Source organism: Melitaea cinxia, chromosome 14 (assembly GCF_905220565.1).
Source record: "Melitaea cinxia chromosome 14, ilMelCinx1.1, whole genome shotgun sequence".
In the NCBI taxonomy this organism is placed as follows: Eukaryota; Metazoa; Arthropoda; class Insecta; order Lepidoptera; family Nymphalidae; genus Melitaea; species Melitaea cinxia.
This window is the reverse complement of record NC_059407.1, coordinates 13,984,367-14,006,477: the sequence shown is the minus strand read 5'-3', so window position 1 is coordinate 14,006,477 and position 22,111 is coordinate 13,984,367. Positions and strand designations below refer to the sequence as shown.

General features: G+C 33.0%; 1 protein-coding gene and 1 long non-coding RNA gene across 2 annotated transcripts in view; one reads left to right on the top strand and one right to left on the bottom strand.

Moving 5' to 3' along the window:
- The window catches only part of LOC123659422 (zinc finger protein 774), a 46,146-nt gene that overhangs the window by 3,814 nt on the left and 20,221 nt on the right, over positions 1-22,111 (top strand). The window lies entirely within an intron of this gene.
- On the bottom strand, positions 12,701-15,642 carry LOC123659655. Its single transcript, XR_006744050.1, has 2 exons — positions 15,488-15,642; positions 12,701-13,045 (listed from the first exon to the last, which is right to left on the bottom strand). It is a non-coding gene; the product is annotated as an uncharacterized LOC123659655 (long non-coding RNA).

Below are 22,111 nucleotides of genomic sequence, written 5' to 3'. Positions count from 1 at the left end.
TATAAATACGCTGTTCCCATCGCTCGCTATCACTTTTCCAAGACGCTGGTAGAACCAGTTGCTCGTAGTTTATAACAACCAGTTTGTGATAATCGCAACGCCGTCGGGTGCGTTTATATGCAAATGCAGTGCATCCCGACGAAAAGGTCAAGGTCGCTAGAATGTAGATAATATGCAATTTTACCCGTCCTCTGACTTTGACTAATATCGACCTGTTTGTTTCACCTATTAATATTAGATACTTTGATGGTCGTACTACGTTATTTAATTTGAAAACTTTACATCCATTAATTTCGTTGATTCCTATTGATGTTTTTTTATTGAAGATAAGGCCATATTGTTACTGATTAATGTTTTATTAATTGGGTATATAAAAGATTAAAGTATAATGTTTAAAAATATGCTTAAAGTTTGTTTTTGATTATTATTAAAAATAAATTAGAAAATTTTTACTTATTCCATTACCGGTTAACATTTTATGTTTTAAATTGTAGCTTAATTCTTGTATTAGGTACATATGTATTCAAATTAGCTATTTTTCATAATACCTTAACTTTAAAAATATTAAAAAATTTAGTTGGTTGCAACAAGTATACACAATGATAAAATATACAGCAAAAAACTATGTTATATATAGATATATGTATATTAATAAATATTATAATTAAATGATGTTTCAAAATATATTTTTTAAATCTGTGTGTCTGTATTATTTTATATATTTCGTAAAAAAAATGGCCGAAGGACTTAAAACCAGCTTCTCGCTACCTCCAAAATATTCTTTGACTTCACCACGACACATGTCTATGTGACCCATATAAACCTATGTAACTCGAACTTCGAATTGATAGCACATCAGACAAATGCAATTTGTGACTACTATTAACCACTTCATGTTTATTTTAACATTTTATATGTAAGTTATTATATTGTCCCGGAGTCCTTGTCTATCACTTCGGCCTATCGCAGTCCACTGCTGGAGATAAGCCTCCACAAACTCGCGCAAAAATAGCGTGAACTCATATGTTTTTCCCATAGTCACCACGCTGGGCAGGCGGGTTGGTGACCGCAGTTCTGGCTTTGTCGCACCGAATACGCTGCCGCCCGTCTTCGGCCTGTGTATTTCAAAGCCAGCAGTTGTATGGTTATCTCGCCATCCAGGAGAGGGAGTGGCTATATTCTTAACTGTCGTAACCACACAGCTGTCAGTTCAGTCCTAATTTCCTAATAATACATTGAAATACTTTAAATAATCTTGAATTAGAATATTTAAATTTTGGTATTCAAGCAAAATTCTAGACGTTTTTTGTACATGTGTAATCTCCGACACATTTAACCCTACCATTACAGTTAGACCGCTATGTGGTCAGGGTACAAATCGGTCCATGTAGATTAGTGAAGCAATGTTCCGCTTCACGGTACGCCGGTAATCAGCTGAGCTTCACGCCTCCACCAAACTGGACTGCCCAATTACTTGCCATAATAATGTAGTAAAAATCAATAGCCATAGAGCGTATAATTTGCAAAACAATGCACCCAATCTATCATTTTTTTTTCAAACGGTTCGTCGTTGTTCGATGAGATTTTTCCCAAATTTGATTTTTTTTATTTTCGAGTTATTTTTTCACGGTATCCGAAAGCGAAACTAATAACTTATGAAGGTTCCATCAATGGTTATCTAAGCTTTAGTTAAATTGATTTGAAACACCGGATAATTCAGCGATAATCAAAAAATATTTGAACCTTCGACTTTTTAGTTAGTATTAAACTTTCGTCTTCAACCCTGCGCTTCGTGTACTTGTGTCTAAAAGTTTTCCTTAAAAACGAATATTAATCCCTACTTCCTTACTAATATTATAAATGTGAATGTAAGTTTGTTTGTTACGCTTTCACACGAAAACTACTCAACCGATCATCATAAAACTTTGTACACATATTCTTGGAGGTATTAGAAGTAACATAGGATACTTTTTATGAAAAAAAATATTATTTTTTACGAAAAATAAAAAACTGTTTGTCAAAAAATTTCAAAATCTAGATACTTCAACGCCATCTAGCAATCCAGTAATGAAGTTCCAGCCCTGAGTACTGTAATACCGTTACACTGTATTAACGACGGTCACGTCAATATCCAATCCAATTGACTATAGTTTCAACTGTTTGGGATTTTTCTATATTTATTGTTATTTTTTTTTTGTCATTATATATATAATATTATAAATTATAAATGTGAATACAAGTTTGTTTGCTACGCTTTCACGCGAAAACTACTCAAACGATCACCATGAAACTTTGTACACATATACTTGGGGGTATTAATGGTAACATAGGATACTTTTTATAATGAACAAACAACTTACATTTGTGAAGAAAATTTATGAAACACACATCTTCAACGAAACAACGTAGATTATGATCCGATTCTAGAATATCTTAAGATTTGCGCATTTTTCTTCCCCACAGAGCATGAAACGAGTTTTAAACATAAATGAAATACTTGAAGAACATTTAATTGCTTGCATAGATTTCACGTCGCTACATTTATTTGTTATCCAAAAAATACATACGTTAATGGACGGCCTGAACAACTTATTTCTAATGTTTTTAAAATGTGTTAACTTTCTAAAATAAGTAAATAAAAAAAAAACAAATATTAAAACGAGGAAGCGTATGTTTTTGCATTCGTTTGTTGCAGTTGTAAGTATCCTTACTTCTAAACCAATTAAATGAGTCTTACACCTTAAGAATGCTACATTTTAAAATTTGCGAACACACACACATACACACTACATACTCTGCCTGAAATTCATCGTAACTAGAAACATATACATATTTATCATTAACGAGTGTCAAGAGTCATCATTACTAGATTCGTATATCTTTGTCATCAATACGTGTGAAACCGCTAAATCTAGGAATATATACAATATACTTTTAAACCAAAAAGATTTTCCCTCAATATCTCGGTATATAAACTTGTGTGATTTATTTAGTCACAAGGCAAGTCTAGCGATAATGAAAAACACACGCGCGATGTTGAAGTTGCAAATATCACGTGTTTGCCGCACAAGCCTGCTAGTTTACTAACAATGTTGATTAACGTCCGTTTAGCGATAACTACCCCGTAATTATATTAATGACTTAACTAGACCCGTGACGCAGTTTGCAGTTAGCGTACTTTTTGATTCAAGAGTTGAGGGTAATAATCCTAGCGTCTTACGCCGAGTTGCACGAAAAGAAATTAAAATTTAAGTAGTGATTAAACTAATTTAATCGCAAGAATTGTATGAAATTGTTGTGATTAAATTAGTTTAATCTCTACTTAAATTTTAATTTTGTTTGGTGCAACTCGGCGTTAGTGTAATACATTTATTCATATAGGTATTATCTATTACGACCGCGCATGTTAAATATCCCGAGTAGAAATTTTTTCGTCTTCCTTAGAAGGACCGGACCAGGCATGCCTGATCAGGACTAGATAAGGCATGTAACGCAGATGATTGGTCTGGACCTGATCAGGATGAGATGAGATTTCCTGATCGGGTCCAGATTAGAAAATCTTGTCTCATCCTAATTAGCCGGTTCGGTCCGGTCCTTTTAAAAAACACGAATGTATATTCTTGAAAAAAAAATGGTTAACAAAAAAAAAGCGAATTGATATTATATGTTACTTAACATAATTATTATGATATTTATTTCCGTTTATTTTTTCCAATGTATCATTTATTTTTGTTTTTACTTTGAATATTAATTATTTTTATTTATTTTTATGTTGTTAATTAATTATTATTATTAATTTAATTTTATTTATTAACTTCTAATAATTGACTACTAATTAACTATTCCCTATTACTTACGACAGCTCCACTGTGTAGAAATGGACTCCCTGCTAGACTGTCCTGATAACTGTATACATAAAGTACTAAGTGCGCTTAAAAACATTAATAGCGCGATTCAGACTCAGTTCGCGTAATTTCTTTCAGGCTTTCCTGATCTGGACCGGACCGGGTCCTGATCCAGGATGCCTTACCATACTTGATTATATTTTACATCAGGCTATCCTGATCTGGACCGGACCGGGTCCTGATCCAGTATACCTTACCATACTTGATTATATTTTACATCAGGCTATTCTTGTCTGGATCAGACCTGGTCCTGATAGAGCCTACCGGATCTGGTATGCCTCATTCTATCCTGATCCGGTCCAGATACATAATCTGGTTGAGCCTGACCTTTTTTCTAGTAGGGATATTTATTATTATTTTTATTACTTATATTGCCTAAACATGTAATACACTTATTTGCGTATTTGACAAGTCCTACAGAATTTAATTCATATTATAGAGATGAAACTAATGAAATTACATTAATGCTTAAAATAAAATCGTAAATATACTATACAGATAGCGCCCTACCATTAATCACAATTACCTACCTCTTAGTAACTGTACACAATATCGCTAGTTCAGACGTCACGTGTAAGATCACGCTTTCGAGCAAGTTTACAAACCTATGCGTTGATAGCCAACGTCCGGCATCGATAAAAACCTTAATTCTAAGACGTAAAACATTTTATAAATTATGGTTTTTACGCTCTTAATTACTGTGCTAAATCACGTTTCTGATTTTTGTTTAAATTTTTTGCGATTTTTTAAACATCAAAAATTTGAAAACAACTAAAATTAAATCAACTTGAACATTATGATACTCACATAGCAAAAGGACCTAACTAAACCCACTTAAAACCTCATTACAGCCTAAACAGTCCACTGCTGGACATAGGCCTCCACAAGTTTACGCCAAAAATAACGTGAACTCATGTGTTTTGCCCATAGTCACCACGCTGGGCAGGCGGGTTGGTGACCGCAGTACTGGCTTTGTCGCACCGAAGACGCTGCTGCCCGTCTTCGGCCTGTGTATTTCAAAGCCAGCAGTTGGATGGTTATCCCGCCACCGGTCGGCTTCTTAAGTTCCAAGGTGGTTGTGGAACCTTGTTATCCCTTAGTCGCCTCTTACGACACCCACGGGAAGAGAGGGGGACTTAAAACCTATGTCTTGTAAAATCAAATGTATATATAAATTTAAGTATGGCTACTTTTTGCGGTTAATATTAAAAAATACGCTCAAAATATCTTGATCTTATATCTATGTGTCAAGTTATTTGCATGTTTTTATTTTTATTTTAAAATTAATATACCTAATCAAATCAAAATATTTTGATCCTTGTATTACCAAATAGTTCTTACGGATATTCGAAAAAGTATAGTCAAATCATAGTACATTGACCCTTGCAACAACATAAGCCTACCAACATTTCGTGCAAAAAAAAAGCTTAAGCATCAAAATATAAAGTTCGTAACAAGAGTCCACCTGTAGGGTAAGGTTCCCCCCGTCCTTGAACTTGAACGTGGCCTTGGCAGCCCTCACACGGGTCAATACGCACGAATATGCTAGTTACCCTTGCGTTACCCCGCAACAATCTTAGAAGGGTGCTTTTTGTATTGTTCTCTTTAAACTTAATTGAAATTTGAAATAACATATACATACTTGTAAAAAGCGTTGTTAACTATTTGTTTTAGTATATGAATATAGTAATTATTAAAATTATTATTATTATTATTATTATATATTATTATTATTCTTAGTATAAAAAAAATTCTTAGTATATAAATAAAAAGCTCTAATTTTATAATATTTATTAAGTATTATACTTAAACTAGATATCGCGTGTAGTTTCATCCGTCCTAAGTTTTAACATTTATTAATCTCAAATGATGCCACAGCCTTTTATTGTGTAATGAACAGTCCTTGATAAACATGTTTCAGTACGTTCATGTCAATATATTATTTCATTTAGATAAAATAATTGACTACAATTGTAATGGATATTTACGCTCAAAATATATTTTTTTCATTGGCAATACAATAAAATAAGGAGTGTTTGGAAAATGTTTAAAAATTTTAATGTAGGAATTGGAAAGGCCTATAAACACAAATCATAAAAAGTCCGAATTCACACGCAGTAGATGTATGTATTCACTTTTATTTTTTCATTCTGGGTGTATAAAGACACAATAAATTTATTTATATAGGTATTATCTATTAAGATCGCGCGTGTTAAACATATTTATATTACTTATATTGGCTAAACATGTATTACACTTATTTGCAGATTTAACAAGTCCTACAGAATTTAATGTGTTAACTATGTATTCCTAAAAATTTATATAAAAATCGTTATTTTGGATTAGTTAATTATTTGTTAATCTTCACTAGAGATCAATGTGGATTAAGTTCTAACCCTTGTCCTTTATATATGAGAGGCTTTAGCCCCGCAACTTAAGAGAATATTTTAGTTTAAGTCAAACTTATCCATAATTATATAATAATTAAGATTATATTCACCATATTTAATAGAAATCATCACGTTATTTCAATAACCTTTAAAAGCTTGAATCGTCAATTATACAATTAAATAAATCTTTAATTATTTACGTTTATGAAGCTACCACCGATCCGAAACGTCGATTCTCCAGACCAGCGCCCGCAAGAAACTCGGTAGTAACTCTTTCAAAATACTTTCAATCAGTATAAATGGTGTTAATATAATTGAATAAGTTAATTAAGTAAATATATAACAATGCTATATCAGTACATTGTTATCGAAAAGAATCAGTTAATTGGATCACAATTTGGGCGACAAAGCAGACATAATCAGATGGTCCCTCTCCACGGACATATGTCTGTTTCAAAATAGACAAATAGACGCCCTCCGAATAGACGACCCTTATAAATAGCCCCTTTGTTTGGTTTGAAGATGTGACAATGTGTTGGTTTTACGAATTAGCCGCATTATAATTGGGGTTCAACGAAGTAAAAGTTACTTTTATATATGTTATGTATTAAAACGAGATAAGAAACAAGACTTTTTATAATTAATTAAAATTTTCTGTTGTAAAGTACTAAGAAATAGTTTCGTTTCGTAGTTGCAATGATAAATTTATTACAACCTCTACTTATTTTTAGCTTAAATAACACTTACCTGCTCATGTGATTTGTAAATTATCAAAATGTTGAAGTAAATTAAATGTATCAAATATCTTCGCTTCAGCCTGTAATATCCCACTACTGGGCATAGGCCTCTTTCCCCATGTAGGGGAAGGATCAGAGCTTAATCCACCACGCTGCTCCAATGCGGGTTGGCGGATATATTCCCTACTATGAGTAACGATCGCAAGCAGGCGTAGATGATAACAACCGGGACCGACGGCTTAACGTGCTCTCCGAGGCACGGTGAGGAGATCCACAAGGACTGCACATACACCCAGATCACGCCAAACACCTGTATGGCTAATACAAATGTTTGTCATGTGCGGGGATCGAACCCGCAACCGCCAGCGCAACAAGCACAATCCATAGCTGTGACCGTTGCGCCAACGCGGCGTCAAATGTATCAAATATCAAAATTTTAGAATAATATTATTATCAACTAAAACGATTTTTAAAATGCCTCAAATGTTCTAGAGACTAATTTAGTTTCTTCTTCTGCTTTTCATTACTTCTGTTAAATTTATCTTACTTATAGTAAAAGCGTTATTAAAATCAAATCTCTTTGACGTCACTACAGACATATAAAGTCATAAAAAGACATAAATAAGTCATAACCGACGTTTGGCGTTTACAATTTTTGTCTATTTGACGATAAAGTGTTGTATGTGTTATAGTTTAAGGCTAATATAGTTCTTATATTAATAGAAATAAGAACTATTGGATTTAGCTGTCGTTTGTACGTTTACGGGCGAACCAAGCCGTCGCGTGAATACGAGAAGCCAAGGGAACACGCTTCTACCACACTTAATGTTTGGTCCAAGTTATCAAAGATTGTTTTAAATATAATTAATGAAAAATAAAATTATAAATAATTATTTTGTTATAAGATTTATAATATTATCACGAATTACATTAAATTCTTGAAATATATAAATTGCTTCCAAATATTTCGTCGTACGAGTAGTATAGTATATGTGTTAAAAAATAATAATCAAACAAATAACTTATGCTACAATTCAGAAATTTTTTTTCTACGTGTCTACTTCCTATTAAATAGTCCAAATTTTAAAATTTTCGCTTATAGGACATTTCTTTAGATTGAAAAACGTCTACTTACTTTTCATAAGATTAAAATATGAAATAATTATTCCAATATAAAACAACTGTTCGTACTATATGTACAAAAATTATGAATCTTGGGGATTGTTTGTTTAAAACAATGTCATAAAACAAGGAATCAAATATTGCAGTATCGACTATATTACAAACTACTTAAATTGTAATTTTAGTTAATTTTAAATAAAGAATTTAAAAGTCTTGGTTTTTGAAGTAAACGCACGCTTGACTTGGGAAGTAAGCTGATGAATGCGTGACGAGAGCGTTACAAAAAGAGTAATAGGCTGAGGTGAACGAAAGTTGAGAGGGATATATAAGTTAGATGGTGCTAAAGAAGTTTCAGTCGTGTGGTCACAAAACACGTGTTTTATTTTCATTTTTCCGGCTGTCATAAAAGTAATTAGTTACTAATCTAGATATTCATCAAAATAAATAAAACGTTACTTTTTCCATAATACTTTAATACCAAACACATAAAAACCGTAGCAAGTTATTAAGTATTCTTGTAAAAATTCATCCCATCTATTAATAGCTGGAATCTTACTCTTGTACCAAACGAGTTCCCGCGAACTATGACGCGATGTAACGTTTAGAAGCTTCTTGATTTGATATCGGCGGTTTAATAGCTCGCGTTGACTTGTTTCACTGTCATTTTGTTTCACACTTTCCATCACGAGGCTTGTTTAACACGCATTATGTTTAACGGCACTATTATAAGAATCTTATTGAAAATAATCACAATGTAATTATTGAATAAAGGTCTCATGCCGGTTATATTTTACGTCCTAGAAATTAATACGAAAATTAAAATGACATAAAGTTACAGCTTCAAAGAATCAGCCCCTCTCTTCCCGTGGGTGTCGTAAGAGGCGACTAAGGGATAACACAGTTCCACTACTACCTTGGAACATAAAAAGCCGACCGATGGCGGGATAACCATCCAACTGCTGGCTTTGAAATACACAGGCCGAAGACGGGCAGCAGTGTGTTCGGTGTGACAAAGCCAGCCCTGCGGTCACCAATCCGCCTGCCTAGCGTGGTGACTATGGGCAAAAGACATGAGTTCACGCCATTTTTGGCGTGAACTTGTGGAGGCCTATGTCCAGTAGTGGACTGCGAAAGGCTATTGTGATTGATTGATTGAAAGTTTGTCGTACTATTAACGTAACAAAATTTGTACTATTATTTTTAAAAATATGCTTATTCTGTAGGAAGAACACTTTTTAAAATAGCAACCCTGTGAATTTCCGAGCATACGAATATTCGTCACTTGAAGAATAAGCTTTATTTGACTATCGTGCTTATATTAGCATCACAATTTTCATCAAGGGATCTTCATCTATAATCTGTACAACATATCAATAATAAACTCTACAATACTAATTACAAAAAAAGATTTTAGTTTCACATGCACATGTGGTGACTACAAAAGCATAATCAATATAAATTTAAAAGTTCGATACAATGAGAACGGTACAATAAGAAGCACATTGTTGGTATCAAATATCGAGTGCACTTGTATCTGGTCGTTCACCGCTGACTGTATGTCACCGCGCTTTATTACCGATGAAAAATTGAGTAACGTGCAGTTATTACCGCACTTAAGTACTACCCTTACTATATTGTCAAACTGAATTCTATGCTCATGTCTTCATAACGAAATAAATATCTGCCTTATCTTAATTCGTGGATTGTACCTGTTGCGCTGGCGGTTGCGGGTTCGATCCCCGCACACGACAAATATTTGTATTGGCCATACAGGTATTTGCCGTGGTCTCGGTGTTTGTGCAGTCCTTATAGGTCTCCCCACCGTGCCTCGGAGAGCACGTTAAGTTGTCGGTCCCGGTTGTTATCATGTACACCTGATAGCGATTGTTACTCATACTTGGGAATATATCCGCCAACCCGCAGTGGAGCAGCGTGGTGGATTTAGCTCTAATCCTTCTCCAATAGTGGGAAAGAGGCCTATGCCCAGTAGTAGAATATTACAGGCTGAAGCGATATAATATTTGAAAAGAAATATATAAAATCGGAAATAAAGTCCGAGGACAACACTACAAACTATTCAACTTTAATTTAGTATACATGTATACCTACTTACTTATATCTGCAAAGATATCAATCAGTAAGAACCATCAAAAAATTGTATTAGATTGGAGGCTTTGAAGGTAGGAAAACTAAATAAGAATTGTGTTATTTTCCTTTAGTACACGGCTCTATAAGAACTTTATCCACACTGACATAGTTACTCTAAAGAAAGTAGGAGCTGTTTCACCATTTCTGGATAACGCTATTTGACGGATGACGGTATCCAAAGGATAAAAGTTTATAAAATATTATGGTTTTTCACCATCGAATTCAACTATACTTATGGCATATTTCTATTCGCTATTGTGTATCTAAAAGTTTTACTTTTTTAGGCATTTTATTTAGGCGAAATATGTCCTAGTAGCATATTCTACCTCCTGCTGTTATAATCTAATCGTAACTTATTTGCAGGATAAACTACACAACTGTTGAAATCGACTTAAATATCGTTACACTTTATCAATGAATCATATTAAAAAAAAACACGCATTTTATTAAAAATAGTTAACAATAATCACTATCCCAAAACTAATAACGTAAACAACACGACACAAAACAAAACAAACAGTCCGCCACTAATACCATATCGCATAACGAGTTGAACTTGGTCGCTCACCCGCTGTCTGTCCGTCTGTCTGCCTTTTATTGATGTCAAGTAGTTGCGTAACGCGCGGTCAATGCCGCCGTGCGTGCTTAGATTGAATATATTTGCATTTATATAAATAAATTATGTAAAAGTGAATCCGAACGAATTTCACACACTTTTTTATAACATAGTCATATATATTTTAGCTTCTGAAGCAATACCATTATTACATGTCTACATTTGTATACGATATCAGTTTAAACGCACTTATAAAAACTACAACTGGTCCGATTACAAGAAAAACTGTTAATGTTGGAAAGCCTATTTATTTATGAAGAATGTAGGCATTTAATAATGAATTTGACTCAAAAAATGCGAGTTTAACAACCCAGGACATCTTATACAATTATATTTAAATACTCTGCCGAATTTTAGCAAGTTTTTTTATGTTTTTCTTTGCCATTAAGAGAAGTATAATAGAGCTTAATGGGATTCGAACTGACGATTTTTACAGAACCGTTTTAACATAAAAAAGAAAGTAATAAAATTGAATTCAAATAAGAGAGACGATATAAAACAATCAAACCAAGCAAACCCTGACCTCGCTAATGGCTACAAGTGGCTCAATTGACTGCGGACGTGACGTCACGCACTTCCGTTTGTAATTACGAACAACGACACCAAGTTGGAAATTACGATTAATTTTATATGACGGACAAAATCAAAAATACCTACAAATGATAAAGACACAGGCGTTTGTATAATAGAAGTGTTGCTATGTTAACAACATCGATTTGTAATGAGTTTTTATATATCGTGTTTCGATATGTCGCTTTGTATTTGTTAAAGTATCTTTTGTTGCTTAGCTGTATTGTAAGACTGTATTAAATTGTACTCTCATGTATACTCTGTCACAATTCTTTTGGTTGGCAATAAGCTTCAGTTTGTTCCTGTAATGGTGCAGGTTTGGAATTTTATCAACCACGCTGCCATTCTACCTGGGTAGGAACTGGACATGCTCTTAAAACGTGCACTTGAACCGGAACCAAAAACTGTACTGCATATTTCATTTTTCAAAATCTCAAATCAATCTATTATATCTATCAAAATAAATTTTTATTTTACAGATCGAAAATCACAATTAATGAAAATTTTATAAATATACATACGTCGTGCTACTTTTACGATTAAAATATTACGACTTTCGAAGTAAGCCTTTATTTTAAACTAGCTTTTGCACACGACTTCGTCCGCGTGGACTCTGCTCCTATTGATCTTACCGAGATAATATATAGACTATAGCCTTCCTCGAGAAATGGGCTATCTTATACTGAAAGAGTTTTTCAAATTAACCAGTGGTTCCTGAGATTAGTGCGTTCAAAGAAACAAACAAACTCTTCAGCTTTACCATATTAGTACAGATTAATATCTGTGCTACTAGTCTTAACTTTGCACTCTCTACACATATATGTGTAAAATAAGTCATCGAAAAACCAATTACTATTAACATCTTTGAACTTATCTTTAGCCATTTTCAGATATTGAAAGGATTCTTAATTCAATTGTAAATAATAATTGTTTGTTACACCTGAATTGCTGCTGCTGATTATGGTAGGTAAAAGATATAAAAATAAAAGTTAAAATATAAATATATTTGCTAATATTTAATTGCTATGAATGAGCTCACGAACGCGCTGTACGATGATGATATGTGAACGTGAACTGATGAATTTAGCTAATCAATCGTGCAACTAACGTAAACTGCTGATCGGGCGATATGTATGTGCGGCTGAACCGTACAATAATGTAATACAGAATCAGGAACCAATATAACTATATAATATAATTAAATCACTTTACTTCAGAGTCCTTTAGTAATTATTATTCAATTACAATTTTTATTAAGTTTTACATTTGTATAAATGATTTACCCTTGTATAAATGATTTGTGATTATGTTTTTTTTTTTAAATAATTTTAATAATACATTTGATTCGACCGATTTTAAAAACGTTTATCTCAGCGACCATATACATTCACGTCTGCGCACTATAGCTTTATTGTTCAAATATTTTTTTATTATATCATTTGATGGCCAGTTCCTTGATGACGTCAGATCCTTTGCACCAGTTGTCCCCAAATATTGCTGACGCCATCACGGTAACAATGAAGCGCGCACGTCCTCGAGAGTATCTTTCTTCATTCTCTGAGAACAAAACCAGCTCAATCATTCTGACATACTTCTACGTTATACCAGTTAGATAAAACTTCAACCACAATCACAAGTCTGGTCAGATTTATAATAACCCTTCTGTAAAATTATCCCTTTAGTTTATTTACTGGCCCGGATTTCGCTAAACCAGACGAATATCCCTTTAGCTATGTCATTGGCCTGTTTACATATTATACCACCAGATTAGAAACTTTACATTTTGTTTTGATAAAAAAAATTTAGAATTACTTAAGGAAAATCTATACTAATATTATAAAGCTGACGAGTTTGTTTGTTTGTTTGAACGAGCTAATCTCCGCAACTACTGGTCCGATTCGAAAAATTCTTTCAGTGTTAGATAGCCCATTTATCGAGGAAGGCTATAGGCTATATATCATAACGCTAAGACCAATAGGAGCGGAGCACCAATGAGTAATGTTTCAAAATCGAGTTTTTTATTTCCTTTTGAGAGTTTTCTCTGTGCTTAAAAGTTTTGCAAAAATCATGTATGACAGAATTGTTCCTACCCCATGCGGATGAAGTCACAGGCAGAAGCTTGTGACTATATAAAGTCTAAAAGCTTCGTCTTTTTAATACACGCACACGTTTCTACTGCAGCATACTAGTAACTTTTTGAAGGTAGATCTGGTCACTGTGGGTATTTGGACATAACTTTTTGATGATATGAAAAAAGCTATAAACAATATTCGACTAATTAATTGTAAGATAAGACAGAATATATCAAAATAATTGCTACCTTTTTAAGTCTTAATTACAATTATTGTTTTATTATCACGTGACAGTCTTAAGACGAGCTTAGTGAATCGTAGCCTATATGATCCTATTTGATAAACGCTTGTTTAATATACCATAAGAGTGTTACATTTATATATTTTTACCATACATTATTTACTTTTGGATTTCGCTGTACTATTTTTAATTATAATATGTACATATATGATGTAATAGTTTTAAACATACTTGCTTCATGACATTTATTTATATACAGCTGACTCGGCAAACGTTGTATTGCCACTAAACGCTATTTAAAAATTGGGGTTGGTGGTAGAAGGGTGAAAATTTAGGGTTGTATGTATTTTTCAACGCCAAATCATAATAAAATAAATAATAAATAATTTATCTAAAAATTAAAAAAAAATTAGGGGTGGACTACCCTTAACATTTAGGGGGATGAAAAATAGATGTTGTTCGATTCTCAGACCTACCCAATATGCATACAAAATTTCATGAGAATCGGTCAAGCCGTTTCGGAGGAGATTAACTACAAACACCGCGACACGAGAATGTTATATATTAGATTGTAGAGTGTTATGTACTCCGTAATTAGACACATATTAGATAATGATTTAAATATGTTTCAACATAATGTTTTATGTGTATTCTGTGAATGTACCTATAAAATAAATAAATAAATAAAAACATAACTTATGATAAAATTGACGTCACGTAAATTTTTAAAGTTTTTAAAAACATTTTTTTATACATTCTCATAAACAGTTAAATTGAAACGGTTGAAATAAAATTTAAGTGCTCTCACGAACCATTTTACTCCACTGGACAGTTTTTATTCATATCTCAACTTCTTTTCAAGCTATCATCTTATTATCTTTAAAGGTTTAATCTTGGTATACCTTGATGTCCAACGTTAGTTAATAAATCTTTAGCATTTTTATTAATGGATTTTACTGAATAATTTGACGAAATTTTCATTTTGTGCTATATATAGGTAAGGACATGAACTATTTGGTCGCAACAAACTGATTGAAGTGGATAGCCCTCGAGCAAGCACTACGTCCATAAACAAAACAACGTCGACAAAAGTTTCAATACAGCTTGAAAAGCACTTCTGGAATCTCCAAAATTTTAATTCTCATCTCGAGTACCCAGTGCGTTCGATTTATCGAATTGCGGTATTCTTTAAAAATAAATCAATGAAACCATCCGTACGTGGAGTTAATTACCGCAGAACTAGCGTCTCTTGACAGACCGTTCGGAACAATGCGGAGCAGCGGCGTCCAAACTCTTCATTAAAAAGCCTAAAAGAAGCTAACCCGCGATTCGAAACCGTCGCCTGGCAACACTGAAAAATGCATTCGAGAGACAAAAGCAGGCTATTACGGCCCCAGGATTAGCCCTATTGACACTACGTTACCAATTAAAAAGGGAGGGGTGCTTTTTCGTCTCGGTTTTTTCAGCAGACACTTTTTCAGGCCGCGGGCGAGCTCCCAACCCCCCTCGACGCTGTAGAGAAAAATCAATAACGCAGCACTTTTTTCCGCGCGTAAAGCATGCACCGACACGGCCGGTGCCGATGTGTGTGTGCCCCACGCACACACGGCCGCGCTGCATTGGGTTGTCAGTATTTTTTCTTTTAACATTAAAATTTGTTTCGCCGCTCTTCCTAACGTTACGTACCTTTGATTAGGATGCACCTGAAGAGTTCACGCAATACGGGAGTTCGTGTTCATGTTTGGGGGCATAGAGTGGATATGGCGTCGCTTTTAGGGTTGGCGATTTTTAGAACAATCGCTTTGTTAAAATTCAAGTACGTTTTCATTATATAACACTCTTGCATTATATGATGAAATATATAGCAGGAATGAAATTTATGCATATAGTAGGTAAATAATTTAGTACGTACTTCCATAATTAAATGTTTTTTTTAAACAGTGAATGGCATTTGTAAGCCTTGAAGTTCAACACTCTTTACAAATCTCCATAAATATGCTTTTAACATTATTATACGGCAACGGAAATACATAATACAAGAAGTTGCTCGAATTTCTATTTAATTCTTAGTCTTTTGCTGAAAAGAAGAAACAATACTCTCATTACGTTTAAAGCATAGCCATACTAAAATTTTACAAAATGAAACAATTTAAAACATTTTATCGCGAACCTTTTGTTCGGATTCGCTTCGGAGATCGCCATAACTCGTTCTCTTAAAAGGATTGCGGTAAAATGAGGAACAGATTGTTGTTAATGGAGCGCAGACATTACTATCTATAAGTAATATTGGACCAATTCAATTCTCCAAAGAACCGAGCCGACCTTGGTCTCGCTTCCGCAATCCTTTGAGCCTGCTGAATAAACATCATACAAAAGCTTTCGGAACCCTAACGAATTTCTGTAGTACTCTATTTGCATATATTCCTAATGCTCAATACGCGACAACCGCACATCACTAATTGCGAACGCAGACTAACGTAAAAAAGCATCACATCTAAAAAAGAAACGCTTTGCACGTTTTTATTTCCCATCGGCCCTGTCAGAAGTGGTTCTGTCCCGCTTGCACCCTATTGTTACTCGGTACGCGAGCTCGGATCTCGTCATCAGTCCATCTTTGTCTGCCGTACTTTTTTTGAATGTGCAAAAATATAAAAACGCCGAATCGGGTGGGGGTGGGCCCGTGCCACACGCTGCAGTTGTGTGCGTCGTAATGCTTGTTTTAGAGTTGCCCGATCATAAGTCAATATAGGTATTAAAATGTACAAATTTTATTCGTAAGCAGGAAATTATGAGAACTACACGATTTATACGACAGGTTTTTTACTCTCAGCACACTAAAGGTCGCTCGGACAATCGTAATGCAAACTTTAGAATACCAATTACATAGTAGCACTCAAAACTTCAAGACATCTGTTCAGAAGCTAACAATTAAAATGAAATATCGAATAAGAGGTTCCGTCATAATAAAAGAGAGTGCATTAACAGAATGACATTGGAATAATTTTTAACTAGACTAACAAAAAACGCCTTTCTCTGCTCCTTTCACTCGGCTGCATTAGCGCTCTGTTAATCATAGAGTAACAGGTGGCTTCTTTTAACTATAACATTTTGACAGATCAATGTGGTCTCTACGATGTGCTAACAACATGCTATAAATATTGCATTATGGTATGCAATTATATTCACATAATGTATTTTTCGAGCGTCAATAGAAAGACACTTGACAGGTTGATTTGAAGAGCTAATAAAGTAAAAGTAAATGTAAACTTATATATGTCACTAGTTACAAAAGATCTTATTTCAAATCAAAGCAAAGACAGGACTCTTCTGTGGAGCAAAATATGTATCTCACTAATTCCTATCCGTAGCAGTACCGTATAGTAAAATAGACTTACTTAGGAGAGGCATTAGCCCATCAGTAGAATATTAACAGACCTTTCAAAATAGTAACGAGTTTTCTATGTCGGGTAAATTTAGAAGATTCATATTTTAATATCATTAAAAGTTAAACAAAAAACTGAATAAAAATGAACACATCGTTTTTTTGTTTTACTATAAATGATATAATATATATAAAAATAAAATAAAATAAAATAAAAATAGCCTTTATTTCTACTACTAATAAATTACAATTATTGTTAGTACAAACATATGTATGTATGAATATATATTAACCTAACCTAACCTATATATTGAAGCTATACAATTTATTCCTATACATATTTATAATATAACTTAATTAATATTAGTAATAGTCGCCTCTGCGGCGTAGGCCTCTCCCAAACCTTTCCATGTATCCCTTTCCCGTGCTTTCCGTGTCCATAGCGGTCCACATCTCTGGTTAAAGATATCTCTCCACCTTTTACTTGGTCTTCCTTTTTCCCTTGACTTGTCCCTTGGTATCCATTCTGTTAGGCGTTTTGTCCATCGGTTATTATTCATCCATCGGTTATTATTCAATATATATATAATATAGCCTAAATCTTTTAGTCCTAATGATATAACAAAGCCTACATTACGCGTCTCCCCGTCGAATACAAATCTTTTCTGAAAAGAAGGATTGGAACTCAATCGGATACGCATCACTAGCCTCGATTTGTAGACACACGTAGCTTAAGAATTGTTGAATAACAGTTTTCTTATTATTATTTTTTTTTGTTACATTATTATTAAATTGAACGCATGAAAAAATAGGTACCAATCTCAATTTTAATTTACCATTATTTCGTCTTACAATTATTCGTATGATTTATTTTTGTGTTACCCACACATGAGGAAATTCTAAACAATTTTTAATATCATATCAAAAATCCCCGCTGGAACGGTCGATTTTATCAATATTAATAAAAAAAAATGTTTACAATTTTTTATTGTTAAAATATTTTATCTATAGGTTGACTTACCTTTATGATTGCTTAATAATCATCACAGAAGCGCAACGCAAACTTTAAAATAAAACGACTGTCGTATTGATAAATGTGATATAGAAAAAAGTAAGATGATAATTGAACGAGTTTGCGGGACGCCGCCGTCTGTAGAAACTAACTTGTTCAAGTTTGAGATAGGTCAGGGATGCTGTAATAAAACACGGTGTACTAGAGACCTATAGAAGTCAATCAAAGTTAGAAAATCTTTGCTTGAAACAAAACAATACCTTTGAATTTACGACTACGCATAATAAATATTCCTACGTTGGTATTAACGTAATTTATGGTCTAATCTACAATACAGCTAATTAAATTTATGTTAATGCAGTAACAACCATTTTAAGGTATTTATTAGGTTATTTATTTATTATAAAAATAAAAAAGCAATATTATTCTTAATACACATTAAATAAATTGCAAAGAGATTCTTTTTATATAATAAGTTTTTTGTTAAACACTTTTATTACTACAGAATAGGTGTTAATAAAATAATATCTTGTGATAAATACTTTAAACACAGCGATGTGTGTTTCATTGTATTTTTTTAATTAACAACATTTAAAAATATTATAATTAAAAAAAGCTTGCGAAAATTCAGCTTAAGTTATTTATGCTTATCGTAAAAAAAAAAAAAAAAAAAAACAATTTAGTGTTAAAGATAAGATTCTATGAGTATTTTATTATATTGCTACGTATTAGATAACGATAACATATTTGATAACGCCCAGTTAAAACAATACAAAAAAGAAATTCATAAAGTTAACCATTGATTGATTATTTCTTTTGATAACTTTTAAATTGTGTTGCAAAACTAATATCAGTATAAACAAAGTAAATAATAACCATAAACAGTAAATCTGACAAATGATTGTTATAATAAAATAAAGCCACAACTTATAACACGAACAACTCAAGAAATTTTCTTTCAGTATATAGTAAAAAAAGTATCCATAAAAGTTCCGTTGCCAGACGCCGACCTTACGCAGTATCGTTTTATTGCGATCGTGCCCGTGGCCTCACTCCTTACCTCATAACACAGTTTCTCTTGCTTCCTTTTCTTTCTTTTTACTATTTTTTTTTTTTCGTCTTCCAGCCTCGTGCGCCAAACTTTTCCCGCCCCACTCACGGATCGGAAATAAACTTTTTAAGAACACGTATGGTACACAATCGGTAAACTATAATTAGAAACTTTTCGGTCAGATACTCCTTTTATAAGTAAATACGTACATCCACTCGGTACTAAGGAAAACCGGCAATTCATTAAATTGCTGTAAAAAGAAATTTCTTTTGAGCATTATAATTAAGGCTTCGTTAAATTCTATACTTTGCTGAGTAAAGTAAAAGGCGCTTTGAAAGGACGGTTTAAAAATTGAAAACGGAGCTTAAAAATACGTTTCTTAATTGACTTTAAGAATTTAGTATAATAGACATTGCATAGAATTTAAAAAAAATTGGAATCCTGTATGATACTTGAGTTACCGTAAAACATCTTAGTTGTCTTGAAAGCATTTCTCTCTTGAATATGTACTTCGTTGTTGCAGACATTAAAATAATTCAAATTATAAAATTTACTGTACAACTTATACTTGTAATTGCTATTATTTTTCGTAGTTATAGCGCAACTCTTTATGAAGAAATTGTTTTCGAAACAATGTAATTTTTTTTATAATAATCATTAAATAGATTGTCTATGGTACATTCTATAATATAAATACCAAAACATAATATCAAACCTTTAACTCTCGATAGCATAAGAAACAATCACGCAGATAATTCGTAATTTAAAACTACATAACACATAAAAGGGGACTGCGATGCTCCCTATCCACCCTGACCAACGTAAAGTGGTCTGTACATAAAACAAAAGTTCCTCCGAAAGATCTATTTGTTTAAGGGCAGGGGGCGGATGGGGAGGTCATAGATAGTGGTGTCTATATACAATGCACATTTTTGCATGGCGTTTTGCACGCGATGAGGCTCAGCCCGAGCTCGGCTCTGCAGGCACGCACACATGTGCACATCTGTATTCACAGTAAATACACACACGTAACGGATTTGTGCACAAATGTTTCAAATAACCTATCGTTCGTGGACATCTTTTTGAAATATGGAATGACGTACATATATATATTGAAAAAATCTATGGATAACATTTTATAGTGTAGTACTGCTGGGATTATACATTTTTTAAATATAATGCTAAACATAAATATTTCAAATACAACGTATTTTTTTTTTTTTTTAATAAAAAAGTAACAAAATTCTTAATTACACATCACACTACGCCCTCATATATCTTACACACACATGCTTACTTTTTCATGAAATCATCTTACTAGCTTTGACGTCTTAAGATCTTGACAGCAAATAGACAAGTTGCATTTCGTAGAGGTGTAGACTGCTACAATCGCCGTAGCACTTACGCATAGCTACGATGTTTCTTGTCTGTTTCCTTAACACTTACGCCGCTAAACCAAAAAAGTTAATAAATTTATTGTTTGTTACTAATATTATAAGTCTTTGTTTTAAACTGTTTATGTAGAAATACCTTTAATCTACAAATGAATATGTATATCAGTCCGAATAGAGGAAATAAAGGTTCAGTAAATATATTACATTCGACTTAATGCATTTTATACTGAATGAAAAAAAAACGAACTTTCATTTTAAAATGTAACATTCATCAGTAAATTGCATCAGTAAAATCCAGTACATATGAGAACTGCGATCATTATAATAATAGGTACCGACAGTGCGATGGGGGTGACGCTCGAAAAAAATCACATCTCCCCAGCGAGGGAGGGATGCAGGTGGGGTTGCCAGTGTTTTTATTTTTCGATTGGCGGATTGCAGGGAGTAATGATCGATGGAATTAACGTGCGCCACTGGCCACCTAGACGATCTGAATTTCGAATGCTGTATTCATTTTTTATTAATTTTTTAAAATGAACTTTTGATCGAAGGTTTTTGATGAAAATTGTTGTGTATTTACATTATTCTGTCTCGTTCTCCGTCATGTTACGCTGCAGTCGGACTACAATTTTTCGGTACTATACAGTTTTATTTCATAGTTCAATCTATATTTTTTTAAATAAATTTTAAACAATGTTTCACTAACAGCTTAAAGGTAACAGTTTTACTATTCTAATAATAAATCATAGGATAATTTAAAGAAACTTTGTACATCGATCATTACTTTAAAATCATTGTTTTTTTTTTCTTTTTAATAGCAATTCATTGAAATAAATAAATATCTGAATGTTTTTTAAACGACTTAAATAAAGGAGGTTACTCAAGTCAATAAAAAACGGTCAATCAAAATCAAAAAATCAATACGCTCGGTATTATGTATGTTCGGGGCTAAGTTCGTGGTTTATGAACCGACTTTAGTAAATCTTTTTTTGTTGGAAAGGAGATATCCCAAGGGTGATACCATAATAAAGAAACCAGGATCTGGTGATAAAATCCCAGACAAATCGGGGGAAACCCTCGAAAATCGTAGTGACGACTAGTGCGTTTGCAACACAAACCCAATTATTGATATTACCTTACGAAATACTATATACTTTATTTAACATATGAGAACTGCGATATACTGAACAGGTTACCAAAATTATTTTGTTATTCTCTTGGCTCATATATTAAAAAAATATATAGGCTATAAAATGACTTGCTAAGGAAGAAGTAGTCACCTACTTCTTCAATCAAATCACGAATAATTAATTCCACGTGGTACATATTATTGAATAATGTAATAATAATCTGTACTTATGACAGAAGAGTACATAAAAACCCATTGCGATCTATTGTTACTAAGGCTGTAAAGTTAAGCTTCGTTATCGATGAAAGAAGAAAAAAAATAAAACTACAGCCATTATATCTA